This window comes from Elephas maximus, chromosome 9 (genome assembly GCF_024166365.1).
Source record: "Elephas maximus indicus isolate mEleMax1 chromosome 9, mEleMax1 primary haplotype, whole genome shotgun sequence".
NCBI lineage: Eukaryota > Metazoa > Chordata > Mammalia > Proboscidea > Elephantidae > Elephas > Elephas maximus.
In genome coordinates, this window is record NC_064827.1 from 3,174,520 (window position 1) to 3,189,131 (window position 14,612).

Sequence of the window (14,612 nt, forward strand, 5' to 3'; positions counted from 1 at the left end):
TACGTATTTTCTTTTTCATTGTCCTGGATTTATTTATTTATTTTTTAAGTCTTTATGTTTTTCTCATTTTTTATTTTGATGTGTAGGATTATTCGTTTCCTTTGTGGTTACCTTAATATTTACCCCTATTTTTCTAACTTTAAACCAGTCTTTTATTTCTTTATATTGCCTTGACTTCCTTTCCATATGAAAGATCTATGACTACACTTTTTAGTCCCTCTTTTTTGTTTTAATGTTGTCATCTTTTGCATATCGATGTCTCTGTTTCCCTATTTTCAGTGTGTTTTAGCTTTGAACTGTGTTTGTCATTTCCCTATCTGCGTTGATAACTGCTGGCTCTGTCCTGTGTTCTAGTCTTGGGTTGTTATCTGATGTTATTGATTTTCTAAACTGAGGACTCCCTTTAGTATTTCTTGTAATTTTGGTTTGGTTTTTACAAATTCCCTAAACTTCTGTTTATCTGGAAATGCCCTAATTTCGCCATCACATTTAAGAGACAGTTCGCTGAATACATAATTCTTGAGTGGGAGTTTTTTTCCCTCAAGGCTTTATATACGTCATCCCATTGCCTTCTTGCCTGCGTGGTTTCTGCTGAGTATTCAGAGCTTAGTCTTATTAACTCTCCTTTGTAGGTGACTTTTTGTTTATCCCTAGCTGCTCTTAAAAGTCTCTCTTTATCTTTGATTTTAGCAAGTTTGATTATAATATGTCTTGGTGACTTTCTTTTGAGATCTATCTTGTGTGGGTTTCAACGAGCTTCTTGGATAGATATCATCTCATCTTTCACAATATCAGGGAAGTTTTCTGCCAACAAGTTTTCAAAAGTTCTCTCTGTATTTTCTGTTATCCCCCCCTATTCTGATATTCCAATCACTTGTAGGTTATTCCTCTTGATAGAGTCCCACATAACTCTTAGGGTTTCTTCATTTTTTAAAAATTCTTCTATCTGATTTTTCCTCAAATGTTTTGGTGTCAAGTCCTTTATTTTCAATCTCTCTAATTCTGACATCCATTGCCTCAATTCTGCTCCTATGACTTTCTATTGAGCTGTCTAATTTTGAAATTTTATTGTTAATCTTTTGGATTTCTGTTTGCTGTCCCTCCATGGATATTTGCAACCTGTTAAATTTGTCATTATGCTCCCCAAAAACACAAAATAATAAAAGTTGGAGAGGCTGTGGAGAGACTGGAACACTTATACACTGCTGATGGGAATGTCAAATGGTACTAAAAAAAGGAAATCGACTTGGTGCTTCCTTAGAAAGCTAGAAATAGAACTACCATATGACCTAGCAATCCCACTCCTTGGAATATATCCTAAAGAAATAAGAGCCTTCGCATGAACAGATACATGCATACCCATGTTACTTGCAGCACTGTTTACAATAGCAAAAAGCTGGAAGCAACCAAGGTGTCCATCAACAGACGAATGAATAAATTATGGTACATTCACAATACTATGCAATGACTAAGAACACTGAGGATTCTGTGAAACATTTCATAACACTGAGGAATCTGGAAGTCCTTATGCTGAGTGAAATTAGTCAGTTGCAAAAGGACAAATAGTGTATGAGACCTCTATTATAAGAGCTCTAGATAAAGTTTAAACACAGAAGAAAATATTCTTTGATGGTTATGAGAGTGGGGAGGGAGGGAGAAGGATATTTACCAACTAGATAGTAGACAAAAGTTTTTTTAAGTGAAGGGAAGGGCAACATAAAACACAGGGATAGTCAGCACAACTGGACTAAACCAAAAGCAGGCAAGTTTCCTGAATACAACCAAAACTGCAAAGGTCAGAGCAGCAGGGGTGGGGGTCTGGGGACCATGGTTTCAGGGGACATCTAGGTCAATTGGCATAACAAAATGTATTAAGAAAACAGTCTGCATTCCACTTTGGTGACAGGTGTCTGGGGTCTTAAATGCTAGCAAGCTGCCATCTAAGATGCATAAATTGGTCTCAACCCACCTGGAGCAAAGGAGAATGAAGACTACCAAAGACACAGGTAAATATGAGCCCAAGAGATGGAAAAGGCCACATAAACCAGAGACTACATCAGCCTGAGACTTGAAGAACAAGATGGTGCCCGGCTACCACCGATCACTGCCCTGACAGGGAACACAACAGAGGATCCCTGATGGCGCAGGAGAACAGTGGGATGCAGACCTTAAATTCTCGTAAAAAGACCAGGCTTAATGGTCTGACTGAGACCAGAGAGATCCTGATGGTCATGATCCCTGGACCCTTTGATAGCCCAAGATTGGAACCATTCTCGAAACCAAGTCTACAGACAGGGATTGGCCTGGACTATAAGATAGACATTGTTGCTGGTGAGGAGTAAATGAGTGAGTGAATGAAGGAGTGAATGAGGGAGTAAACCCTCCCTTACAAGTCCAAAAGAGGTGCCTGCTAGCCACAGAATGTCGGGGGACAGTGGGAAGGCTAGGACTGCTGAGCTGAGCACCGTGCCTGACACTAGTGGGCCCTGGAAGAGGACCCAGGGACTGTCAGGGCCATGGAAAGAAGCAGCCTGCAGAGGGTAGGTGTGCTTTGCCTCCCAGGCCCCAGCCTGCACCACACACCCACACTGGCCATGCTGGGCACAGCTCTTCGGACACAGGCCCCAGGCAGCAGTGCTTCTGACTGTTCCTTCCCTCTCCAGTGTCTTTCCACAGAGTTAGGGGGTCTGAGCTCTTGCTCTGCCCCTGTGTATGCAGACACACACACACTCATGCAAACAGGAGGGTGCTAGACAGGTAGCCTTGGAACAAGCAGCGCCCCTGAGGGTGGAAAAGAAGCCATTGTCCTTATCTCACATCACAAACCCAGTTAATTTCAGATGGACTCACGGAGAAAATGTGGCCAGGAAAACCCGTGCAGCAGCACAGGGCCGTGGTGGGCAAGGCAGCCTGGTGAAGGCAGGCCCCCAAGAGCGGGGACAGGGCCTGTGGCAGAACCTGGGGCTGCATTTGCAGTTCCCGGATGAAGAGGGAAGCAGAGAAGCTGCCAGGACTCCTGGGTGCAGTTGTCGGTTATGTAATACACAAGTCTAGGGGATACCAACCACAGAAGCTGCACCCCTGCACCCCGTCCACAGCACAGCAGACCTGGTTCTCTGGCCTCTAACCTCTCCACACCCTTTACCCCACAAAGGCTTCAGCACATGAGCCTTGGGGTGTAGCTGAGGTGAATGGGCCGGCCCTCCTGCCCCTGGGTGGGTGGTCAGACTGAGGCAAAAAAAAAAAAAAAAAAAAAATTTTTTTTTTTTTTTAGAGGCAAGTTCCAATGAATTCGGTCCCGTCCTGGCCGGCCCCGCCCCATCTCTGCCTGGATTTCAGCAAGCCTCACGGCCAAGGTGCACCTGAGTCACCACTGAGGGCAGGTGTGGCCTCCTGGTGACCCAACAGGCCCCCGGAGTCACTGAGCTGGGAACAGGACCCAGAGCCCTGCCCAGACTCCTAGCACAGCCACATCACCACCCAGCAGTTGGCCCAGGGAGGGGCGCCAGACTCAGCAGATAAAAATACACACACCCGATCCCAGTTAATCGGCCTAAGACCTTGTTTAGTGTTTCTGTTCTACCTCCTAGTTCATTGCATAGTGCTTGGGGTCTTAAAATCTTGTAAGTGGCCAACCAAGTTACGACAATTGGTCTCTATTCGCCTGGAGCAACAGCGGACAAGGAGAGTGAGGGACAGGAGAAGGAAGTGGAATCTGTAGCTAACTGCCTCCATAAACAATTGCCTGCTTTGCCGGGAGACCAGAAGACCTGGATGGTGCCTGGCCACCATCACTGGATGCTCCGATCAAAGATTCCATGGAAGAATCCTGATCAAAAGGGGGAAACGGAGAACAGAATTTCAAATTCTCACAGACTCCAGATGTCTGGAGCCATTGGAGCTGGACAAACCCCCACCTCCGAGATTACTGCCCTGAGATAACCTTTAAAACTTAAACTAAAAATATCCCCTGAAGTCTTCTTTAAACCAAACAAGAGGTTAGCTTAGCTGGGAAAGAATGTCTGCCTTGAGCACTGTGCTCTTTTAGGAACTATCGATATGGGATCAAATTGACGAGAGCAACTCAAAAGATTAGACATTTACAGGAGAGTGAGTTTACATCAATGGAGGAGGCACAAGGCGGAAAAGGGGGGTGAGAATGGTTGCATAACCGGAAGTATGTTGTCAGTGTCACTGAGTTGTACATGCAGGAACTGTTGGTTCCCACTGTTGTTTTGCTGTGCGTATTCTCAACGAGAACAAAAATAAAATTAAATTTAAAAAATAACACAACATCCAATTAGATTTGAATTTTATCCGATTTTCAGATAAAAACAAACTTTTTTTTTTTGTGTAGATATATCCCATGCAATATTTGGGACAGACTTATACTAAAATAATTTGCTGTTTATCCGAAATTGAAATCTAACCAGGTGTCCTACGTTTTATCTATCCCCAGAGGCTTGGAGCAAACCCCCACTCCCACCCCTCAAGTATCAGCATGCTTGGTCCTCAAGTGGACAGGGGAGGGTGGAGGGCAGGTCCTGGCTGAGGGCAGGGGGTGGGGCAGAGCGAGGCGCTGGGGAGCTGAAGGTCCTACTGACCCCTCCCCTAACCAGGGGGTGTTGTTGTTGTTAGGTGTCATCTATTCTGACTCACAGAGACCCTATTCACAACAGAACGAAACATTGCCTGGTCCTGTGCCACACTAACTCCCCGCGAGGGACACTTACCGTGCTGAGAACTTTGAAGAGAACCCCACTGAGGCCTCCCCACACGCCCTGGGGCGGTTCTGTTACTGCCCCCAGGATCTGCCCCAAAACACACAGCTCCTTGGAAGGGGTTGTAACCTCTGTGATGGTGCGCACGATAACATCTTTTATATCTGCCCGTGAGACCTGATTTCGCCTTTTTCGAATGTTGTCCTTTAACAGAGGACTGCCCACACGGTGGCCAGGGACTGCGGTCACACTCTGGCAGCCAGGAGCCTCCGGGAACCGCTAGGGGTGCGCTCACTTCTCCTCCTCCAGCCAGGGCTGGCTGTCTCTGCATGGAAAGGGCAGAGGCCTGGCGGGTGGGAGTGAGAACTAGCAGGAGCAGGAGCAACAGGAAGGGGGACAGGACGGAGCAGAGAGGGAGAGATGGGGAGCTGGAGCGGGGGAGTGAGAGAAAGACAGAAAGGGGGGTGAGGGGAGACAGAGAGACCAAGAGAGACTCAGGTCTCTGCTACCTCTGCTCCTTCTGGCTGAATGCCTTCCCGTGTGGCTCTCTCAGATAGCCCCTAGGACTCACTGCTGGAGCCCCCTCCTCCAGGAAGCCCTCCTGGACTTCCCTGCTGGGTGTCCTTCTTCTCTGCCCACAGGAGGCTCTGTCGTAACCCCCCAGTCCACACATGATGTAGCCAACTGCTGTGTGTGGCTGACCCCTCTGCTCTGTAGCAGCCTGCGTGCAGGGCCCAGGGTTTAATACCTTCCTACTTCAAATGCCTCTGGGTTTGGATCAGAGCTGCTTCTTAGCAATTGCATTGAAAGCCAAGAGCAATGAGAAATTCCTGTTTGCTGCTGGCAGCCTCCAGCCCCGGCTCCTGGAGGCTGGCAGGCACCCGGCCCTCCCCTGCTCTAGCTGAATAGGGGTCTCAGCCATTCGGGTGCTCTGGCCCCCTTCCCCACTCGGTGGGAATAGGTACAACTAAGGCTTTGAGCACCCTGCCAGGCCCCAGGACTCTGCCAGGCCAGGTGCTGGAGCCTCGTTGGGGGGAGAGGGGGACACGAGCACCTGGCTCTTCGTTCTTCCTGTGCTGGGAGGGCAGCGAGCAGCCCGGACCATGGGCAGTAGGTGCTGGACGTGGGCAGCCCAGGCCATGGGCAGTGGGTGCTGGACCCAGGCAGCCCGGACCATGGGCAGTAGGTGCTGGACGTGGGCAGCCTGGGCCATGGGCAGTGGGTGCTGGACGTAGGGGCCTGGAGCCTGTGTCCCCAGGACACGTGGACAGGCCAGCAGGCCACAATCCTGGGCCCCCTCTGCCCTAAACCTGTGGGCCCCAGGGTCATGGAAAGACCCGGAGAGAGACCCTCGCAGGACAGCTGGCAGCCCCCACCTCCCAGGCCTCCCCCTCCCACGTCCTGCCCTCCCCCATAGGCCTGCTCAGATGCTGCCACAGGTTTCTTCTCTCTGGGCGATCTCTCCAGGGGACCCCAGGGATCTGGCCAGGGGGCCACAACTTGGGGGATACCACAACTTCCCAGGTCAGCCCTTCTCCCCCTCTGTGTGGCTCCAGTGAGGCTGCCAGCTCAGTACTTGCCCCCCCCAGGGTGTGCACACGATCCCGGCCAAACACAGCCTCCTGTTCCCCAAGGGGGCTGGGGATGCCGTAAAAATCCGCCTTCCCCTTCTTTGGGCACCATCTAGACTACATTTCCTCCCAGCTTCTTGCAGGTGTGGGCGTGACCTGGGTTCACTCTATGGCAGGTGGGTGGAAGTGATGTGGATCTCTTCCAGGTATAGCTGGGAACCTTCCCTCCCTGCATGGATGGATGGAGGACCACAGGACCTGCAGGCGGCCTGGGCCCCTGAGTGACTACTTGGATGAGGGAACACTCCCCTGCTTGGATGGATGGGGGACCACAGGGTCTGCATGCAGCCTAAGTGACCATGTGGATGAGGGAGCCCTCCCGTGCGTGGATGGAGGACCACAGGGCCCGCAGGCAGGCTGGGCCCCTGAGTGACTACGTGGAGGAGCCATCTGGTCAGCCTGGACACTCGCCCCATACTGTTACATGAGCATGAGATAAATACCACGTTGGGTCCATCTGTCACAGCAGTTTAGCCTCCCCTAAATGGAAACCCTGGTGGCCTAGTGGTTAAGGATTACAGCTGCTAACCAAAAGGTCAGCAGCTTTAATCCACCAGGTGCTCCCTGAAAACCCTACGGGGCAATTCTACCCCGTCCTATAGGGTTGTTATGAGTCAGAATTGACTCGATGGCAACGAGTTTGGTTTTTTAAATGCTCTCTGGCCACAGAGATTGGTGCAGGGGTGGGCATGTGACCCATCCTGGGCCAATCAGAGGCCTTTCCTGGGACCTTTATAAACTGGAGCAGAGACAGTCTTAACTCTTCCTTCTTCTACCTCATGACAAATCTCCTGGAAATGGGAGGGAAGGAATTCAAACAGAGACAGGCCAGGTGAGAGACAGGGAGAGAGAAAGGGTCCCCCATCAGGCACCCCTCTGGCTTCAGGTGCTGGGTGGGTTTCTGGGGTTTGCAGCTGAGGGTGTGCTAAGCTCTACGCTCACCTGCTGCCCTGGTCTCTGCTTCATCCTCCGCAGGGATGACCCACAAATCTCCAGGTGCAGCTCAGGTGCACTCCTGGCTCATGCGCCTGGATACCTAGCTGCATCACCTGCCCACCAAGCTCTGTGCATCCAAAACAGAGCTTGGTCCCATCTGAACTGCTCCCTTCCTTCCAGAGTTCATCTACTCAGTCACCCTGCGCTGAGCGGGCCCAGCATACATGAGCCAGGCCCTGTGCTGGGTGAGGGACCCAGTGGTGATGGGGGACTAAGACACAGATGGACACACATACTGGGGACTCAGGTCCAGTGGGGAAGCCTAGCACTGGGGGTACACTGAGGGGGTCAGGGTCCAGTGGGGAAAGTCAGGATAGCGGCCCTGAGTGATCTGTTAGACTGGGTCGAGGGTCGTTTGAGCTGGGAGTGGCCCAGAGGGAGATGCTGCAGTTGGGGGTTCCTATACCTCGCAGAGCGGACAACCTGGGCAAAGGCTCTGAGGCAGGAAACCGGGTGCCTTCCAGGGACTAAAGGAAGAACAGGGTGGGAGATGGGTGGGGGTGAGGGCAGAGGTCACAGAGAAGGGACAGTCCTTGGTCCCCCGTGGCTGTAAAGCTGGGAGAGGGGAAGCAGGAGACAAAGCCCCCAAGACTGCAAGCCCCGGAACCCACACAGTGAGGGCTGCAGTAGGGCCTGGGCCCCCTCCCATCAGCGGTCTGACTGGATGGCTGGGGAGGGAAGGTGGGCAGTTTCTTTTTTGAGAGTACTCCAAGGATGGGGGCTCTGCAGAGTGTGTGAACAGGGAAGCGGTTGTTAAAAGCTCTTGACTCAGGACAGTTTCCTGTGGGAATCAATCCTCAGTTAACAGTTAAGGGATGGGGCCCAGTTCAGCCACATGGTTGTTGAGAAAGCCTGGAGCATCCTACATGCCTAGCCAGAGGTGACTGTTAGGTAAGCCAGAGTCTGTTCAGGTAACATGCTATTGTGCAGCCCTGAAAAAGAAGCGACAGCCCTGAGCTTCTCTTTTTTAGGGGTATCTTTGCCTGGCTTTGGTATTGGGGTTCCTACGCTGGCTTTATAGAATGAATTAGGAAGTAGTCCTTCCTTTTTTATGTCCTGAAACAGTTTGAGTAGGACTAGTGGTCAACTCTTCTCTGAACGTTTGGTAGAGCTCTCCAGTGAAGTTTGGACCAGGGCTTTTTATTGTTGGGAGGTTTTTTTTTTTTTTTTTTTTTTTGGTGATCTCTTCAATTTCTTCTTTTGCTTTGGGTCTGTTTATACTATCTACTTCAGTCTGTGTTAGTTTAGGTAGGTAGTTTCTAGAAATGTGCCCGTTTCTTCTGAGTTTTCAAATTTGTTGGAGTACAGTTTTCATAGTACTCTGCTATGAGCCTTTTTATCTCTTTTGGGTCTGTGGTAATGTCGTCCATCTCATTTGTTATTCTGGTTATTTGCATCTTCTCGTTCCTTTCCTTTGTCAGTTTGGCCAGTGGTTTGTCTATTTTATTGATCCTGTCAAAGAGCTAACTTCTAGTCTTGTTTATTCTTTCTGTTTTCTATTTCATTTATTTCTGCTCTAATCTTTGTTATTTCCTTTTTTTCTGGTGACTGTGAGTCTCTTTTGCTGCTCTTTTTCTATGTGTTCGAGGCGTAGGGTTAAGGTATTGATTTTGGCCTTTTTTCCTATTTTCGATGTGTACATTTATTGCTCCGAATTCTCCTCTGAGCACCTGCTTTTGCTGTGTCCACAGGTTTTGGTATGTTGTGTTTTCATTTCATTTGATTCTAGGAATTTTTTAATTTCATTTTTAATTTCTTCTGTTACCCAGCGGTAGGCCTGTGCTTCTCAAACTTGAACCTTATTAAAGGTGTCTTAGTTTCTTAGTGCTGCTGTAACAGAAATACCACAAGCAGGTGGTTTTAGGAAATAGAAACTTATTTTCTCACAGTTTGAGAGGATAGAAGTCCAAATCCAGGGCACTGGCTGTAGGGAGAGGTCCTTTCTTGTGTATTTCAGCTTCCAGAAGCTGGCCATCCTTGGAATTCCTGGGCTTGTAGACGGGTTGGCCTCTGTAGTCTCCAGATAGTGTCTGTCTCCCTCATGTCCGCTCGCTTGTCCCTGGGCCAAACCTGCTCTTTTTATATCTCAAAAGTGAGTAGGTTTCAGATCCACCCTATGCTGCTATGGCCTCATAACAAAGGAAACCTTATTCCCAAATGGGATTCTATCCACAGCACGTTGTTATTGGTGTGTGTCCTTTGAGTAAATTTTGACTCATAGCGACCTATAGGACAGAGTAGAACTACCCCGAAGGGCTTCTATACTGTCAGCTCCTCGGGGGAGACCTCCGGATCTTTCTCCTGGTGAGTTTGAACTGCCAACCTTTAGGTTAGTAGCTGAGTGCTTAACTGTCGTGCCACCAGTGTCCTTATTTGTACTTACTAGAGGTACTTTATTAAAGTGCTTAATCGAGTGCTTGGCAAAGAGTAAACATACCAATGCCCTTTGTTATTGTCTCTCTTACCATCTAGGTTCTAATCGCTGCAAGGGCAATAAGACCATCTCCTACTATTTTAATGCTGTCTCAATATTCCTAACAATAAACCAAAAAACCCATTGCTGTCTGGTCAATTTTTTTTTTTTTTAATTGTGCTTTAAGTGAAAGTTTACAAATCAAGTCAGTCTCTCACACAAAAATTTATACACACCTTGCTATCTACTCCTAATTACTCTCCCCCTAATGAGACAGCACAGCCCTTCCCTCCACTTTCTCTTTTCATGTCTATTCCGCCAGTTTCTGACCCCCTCTGCCCTCTCATCTCCCCCCAGACAGGAGATGCCCACATAGTCTCATGTATCTACTTGATCCAAGAAGCTCACTCTTCACCATTATCATTTTCTATCCCATTGTCGAGTCCAAACCCTGTCTGGAGAGTTGGCTTTGGGAATGGTTCCTGTCCTGGGCTAACAGAAGGTCTAGGGACCATGACCACCAGGGTCCTTCTAGTCTCAGTCAGACCATTAAGCCTGGCATTTTTATGAGAATTTGGGGTCTGCATCCCACTGCTCTCCTGCTCCCTCAGGGGTTCTCTGTTGTGCTCCTGTCAGGGCAGTCATCGGTTGTAGCCGGGCACCATCTAGTTCTTCTGGTCTCAGGCTGATGTATCTTTGGTTTATGTGGCCTTTTCTGTCTCTTGAGTTTGTAATTACCTTGTACCTTTGGTGTTCTTCATTTTCCTTTGCTCTAGGTGTGTTCAGACCAACTGATGCATCTTAGATGGCCACTTGCTAGCGTTTAAGACCCCAGACGCCACTCTCCAAAGTGGGATGCCGGATGTTTTCTTAATAGATTTTATTATGCCAATTGACTTAGATGTCCCCTGAAACCATGGTCCCCAAACCCCCGCCCCAGCTATGCTGGCCTTCGAAGTGTTCAGTTTATTCAGGAAACTTCTTTGCTTTTGGTTTAGTCCGTCTGGTCAATTTTGACCTGTAGCAACCCTATAGAACAGAGTAGAACTACCCCATAGGGTTTCCAAGGCTGTAATCTTTGCCAAATGGGGACCTGGTGGCACAGTGGTTAGGCATTTGGGTGTTAACAAAAAGGCCGGCAGTTCGAATTCACCAGCCACTCCTTGGAAGCCCTATGGGGCAATTCTGTTCTGACCAATAGGGTTGCTATAAGTTGGAATCGACTTGACAGCAACGGATTTGGTTTTTTGGTTTTTTAGTCTTTATGGAAGCAGACTGCCACATCTTTCTATTGTGGAGTGGCTGGTGGGTTCGAACAGCCCACCTGTCGGTTAGCAGTTGAGTGCTTTAACCAATGCGCCACCAGGGCTCCAATGAGTGTTTAAGACCTTTGTAATAAGAACATGAATAATGGTAAGAGGCACTGTTTTTTTTTTAATAATTTTTATTGTGCTTTAAGTGAAAGTTTACAAATCAAGTCCGCCTGTCACATATAAGCTTATATACACCTTACTCCATACTCCCACTTACTCTCCCCCTAATGAGTCAGCCTGCTCCCTCCTTCCAGTCTCTCCTTTCGTGACGGTTTTGCCAGTTTCTAACCCTCTCTACCCTCCCATCTCCCCTCCAGACAGGAGACGCCAACACAGACTCAAGTGTCCACCTGATACAAGTAGCTCACTCTTCATCAGCATCTCTCTCCAACCCATTGTCCAGTCCCTTCTATGTCTGATGAGTTGTCTTCAGGAATGGTTCCTGTCCTGGGCCAACAGACGGTTTGGGGACCATGATCGCCGGGATTCTTCTAGTCTCAGAGAGCGGGGCTGTTTTTGAGGAAGCCTTCCAAGACTCCACCCCATTTCCTCCCTTGGTTCTGAGCACTGCTCTCCCCTCTTTCTTTCTTCCCAATTCCATTCTCTCCTCTCCTTCCTGCCCCCCTTCTCTGTCTCCACCCCCACCACCTTAGGTGCTTCAACCCACCCGATGTGGCAGAATTTGGGAGAGAAGGAATAGCGATTACTGGCCTTATATGGGCACATGTTGGAGTTGCTCACGTCTGCCTCAGGCTCTCCAAGCTCTTTCAGACCATTGTCTGATTTTTCCCATGACACAGGTGCCTGGACAGAAGGTTTAATGGGATTGTAGCAAGACACTGTTTTGTAATCTGCTATTGTCAAGTTTACTGTGGGCATCTGTCCCAGTCACCATCATTTTTTTAATTGTATTTTAGATGCAGATTTATAAAGCAAGCTACTTTCTCATTAAACAACGAATACACATATTGTTTTGTGACATTGGTTGCCAACCACAACATGTCAACACTCTCCCTTTTCGACCGTGCATTCCTCATTGCCAGCTTTCCTGTTCCCTCCTGCCTTCTTGTCCTTGCCCCTGGGCTGGTGTGCCCATTTAGTCGCATTTGTTTTATGGGCTGTCTAATCTTTGGCTGAAGTGTGAACCTCAGGAATGACTTCAGTACGGAGCGATCAGGGTGTCTGGGGGGCCATACTCTCGGGTTTCTTCAGTATCTGTCAAAACAGTAAGTCTGGTCTTTTTTGTGTGTGCATGAGTTAAATTTTGTTCTACATTTTCTCCAGCTCTGTCCGGGACCCTGTACTGTGATCCCTGTCAGAGCAGTCGGTGGTGGTAGCCGGGCACCACCTAGTTGTGCTGGACTCAGTCTGGTGGAGGCTGTGGTACTTGTGGCCTGTTAGGCCTTTGGACTAACCTTTCTCCTGAGTCTCTAGTTTTCCTCCCTCTCCATTGCCGCAGATGGGGTCACCCTCATTTTTAACAGCTGTGCAGAATTCTGCCGTGTGGCTGGAGCACAGAGCATTTGTTGGCAGCCGGGGTGCCCCTACTTTTTACTTCACAAGCAGCAGAAGCAGGTACAGCCAGCCAAACATGAAATGAACAAAGTAAGCTTTACAAACACATACCTGAAAAATTCCTGGAAGATGACAAAAATTCAAGCAGACAAACTGTTCTCTAGTTATGCCGTAAGGATCGAGATGTGAACCAGTTATTGAGTGTGTTTGTTTTTGACCAATTTGCCTCAGTTGTGTTGTTGTCCTCCAGCTCACCTACCATCCTCTCTGGAACTGTCTGAGGCAAGGGTTATAGATTGAATGGTGTCCTCACAAAATATGTGTTGAAGTCCTAGCCCTCGTACTAGTGGATGTGATCCTGTTTGGAGATAGGGTTTTCATTTGCTGTGTTAATGAGGTTACCAGTGTAGGGTGGGTCCTAACCTAAGCCCTTCCGAGTTATAAAAAGAGTAGAATAGACAGAGGGATACACATGGAGGAAGACAGACAGCAAGGAACAACTGTCTACAAGCCAAGGAACCAAAGAATGCCTGGGGCTACCGACAAGGAAGGAATTTACATGGCTGAGGCTTTGGTTTGGACTTTTAGCCTCCAGCACTGTGAGAAAATAAACTCCAGTTCTTGAAAGCCACCCCCTTGTGGTATTTCTGTTACAGCAGCACTAGGTGACTAAGACCGTGGGTCTCAGTCAGATGAGGATCCAGAAGGCCAGGGATGCAGCATCAGCTGGTAGCACAGAGCTGGACCACAAGCCAGGGCTCTGTACCTCCCTGCCCCCCACCTCCTGACCTGTGCCTTCCAACCAGAAAACCAAACTTGTTGCCATCGAGGCGATTCCGACTCAAAATTGCTGATGATTGGAGGAGGGCAGGTGAAGATGCCTTGAGTTACCTGAGCCAGGTGAGTTATCCTTGAGCTAGGCAAATATTTCTTAGGCATACACACACTAAAAACACAATCCATAAGAGAAAAAAAAGCTGATAAATTGGACTTCATCAAAATTAAGAACTTCTGCTCTTTTTGGAAGACACCCTTAAGAGAATGAAAAGACAAGCCACAGGCTGGGAGAAAAATCTCTGCAAATCACATACCTGATAAAGGAGTTGTATCCAGGAGATTGAGATGGTTCAACAAACAGATGCAGCACTGGAAGCGCTCACTCGGTTATGCCAAGAAATCTGGAAGATGGCTACCGGGCCAACCGACTGGAAGAGATTCCTATTTGTGCCCACTGCAAAGAAAGGTGATCCAACAGAATGCGGAAATTATCAAGCAATATCATTAATATCGTATGCAGGTAAAATTTTGCTGAAGAACTTTCAAAAGCAGTTGCAGCAGTACATCCACACAGAAGTGCCAGAAATTCCAGCCAGATTCAGAAGAGGACTTGTGTTATGTATTAAATCGTGTCCCCCAAAAATATGTGTCAACTTGGCAAGGCCATGATTCTCTGTATTGTGTGATTGTCAACCATTTTGTGATTTTGATGAGATTTTCCTATGTGTTGTAAATCCTACCTCTATGATGTTAATGAGTGGGATTGGTGACAGTTATGTTAATGAGGCAGAACTCAATCTACAAGATTAGATTGTGTCTTAAATCAATCTCTTTTGAGATATAAAAGAGAAGCCAGCAGAGAGACAGGGGGACCTCATACCACCAAGAAAGTAGTGCCAGGAGCAGAGCATGTCCTTTGGACCTGAGATCCCTGTGCTGAGAAGCTCCTAGTTCAGGGGAAGATTGATGACAAGGACCTTCCTCCAGAGCTAACAGAGAGAGAAAGCCTTCCACTGGAACTGATGCCATGAATTTGGACTTGTAACCTACCAGACTGTGAGAGAATAAATTTCTCTTCGTTAAAGCCATCCACTTGTGGTATTTCTGTTATGGCAGCACTAGATGGCTAAAACAGTGTGTGTCAGGGTTGTATCCTTTCACCATACCTATTCAGTCTGTATACTGAGCAAATAATCTGAGAAACCAGACTATAAGAAGAAGAACGTGGCGTGAGGATTGGAGGAAG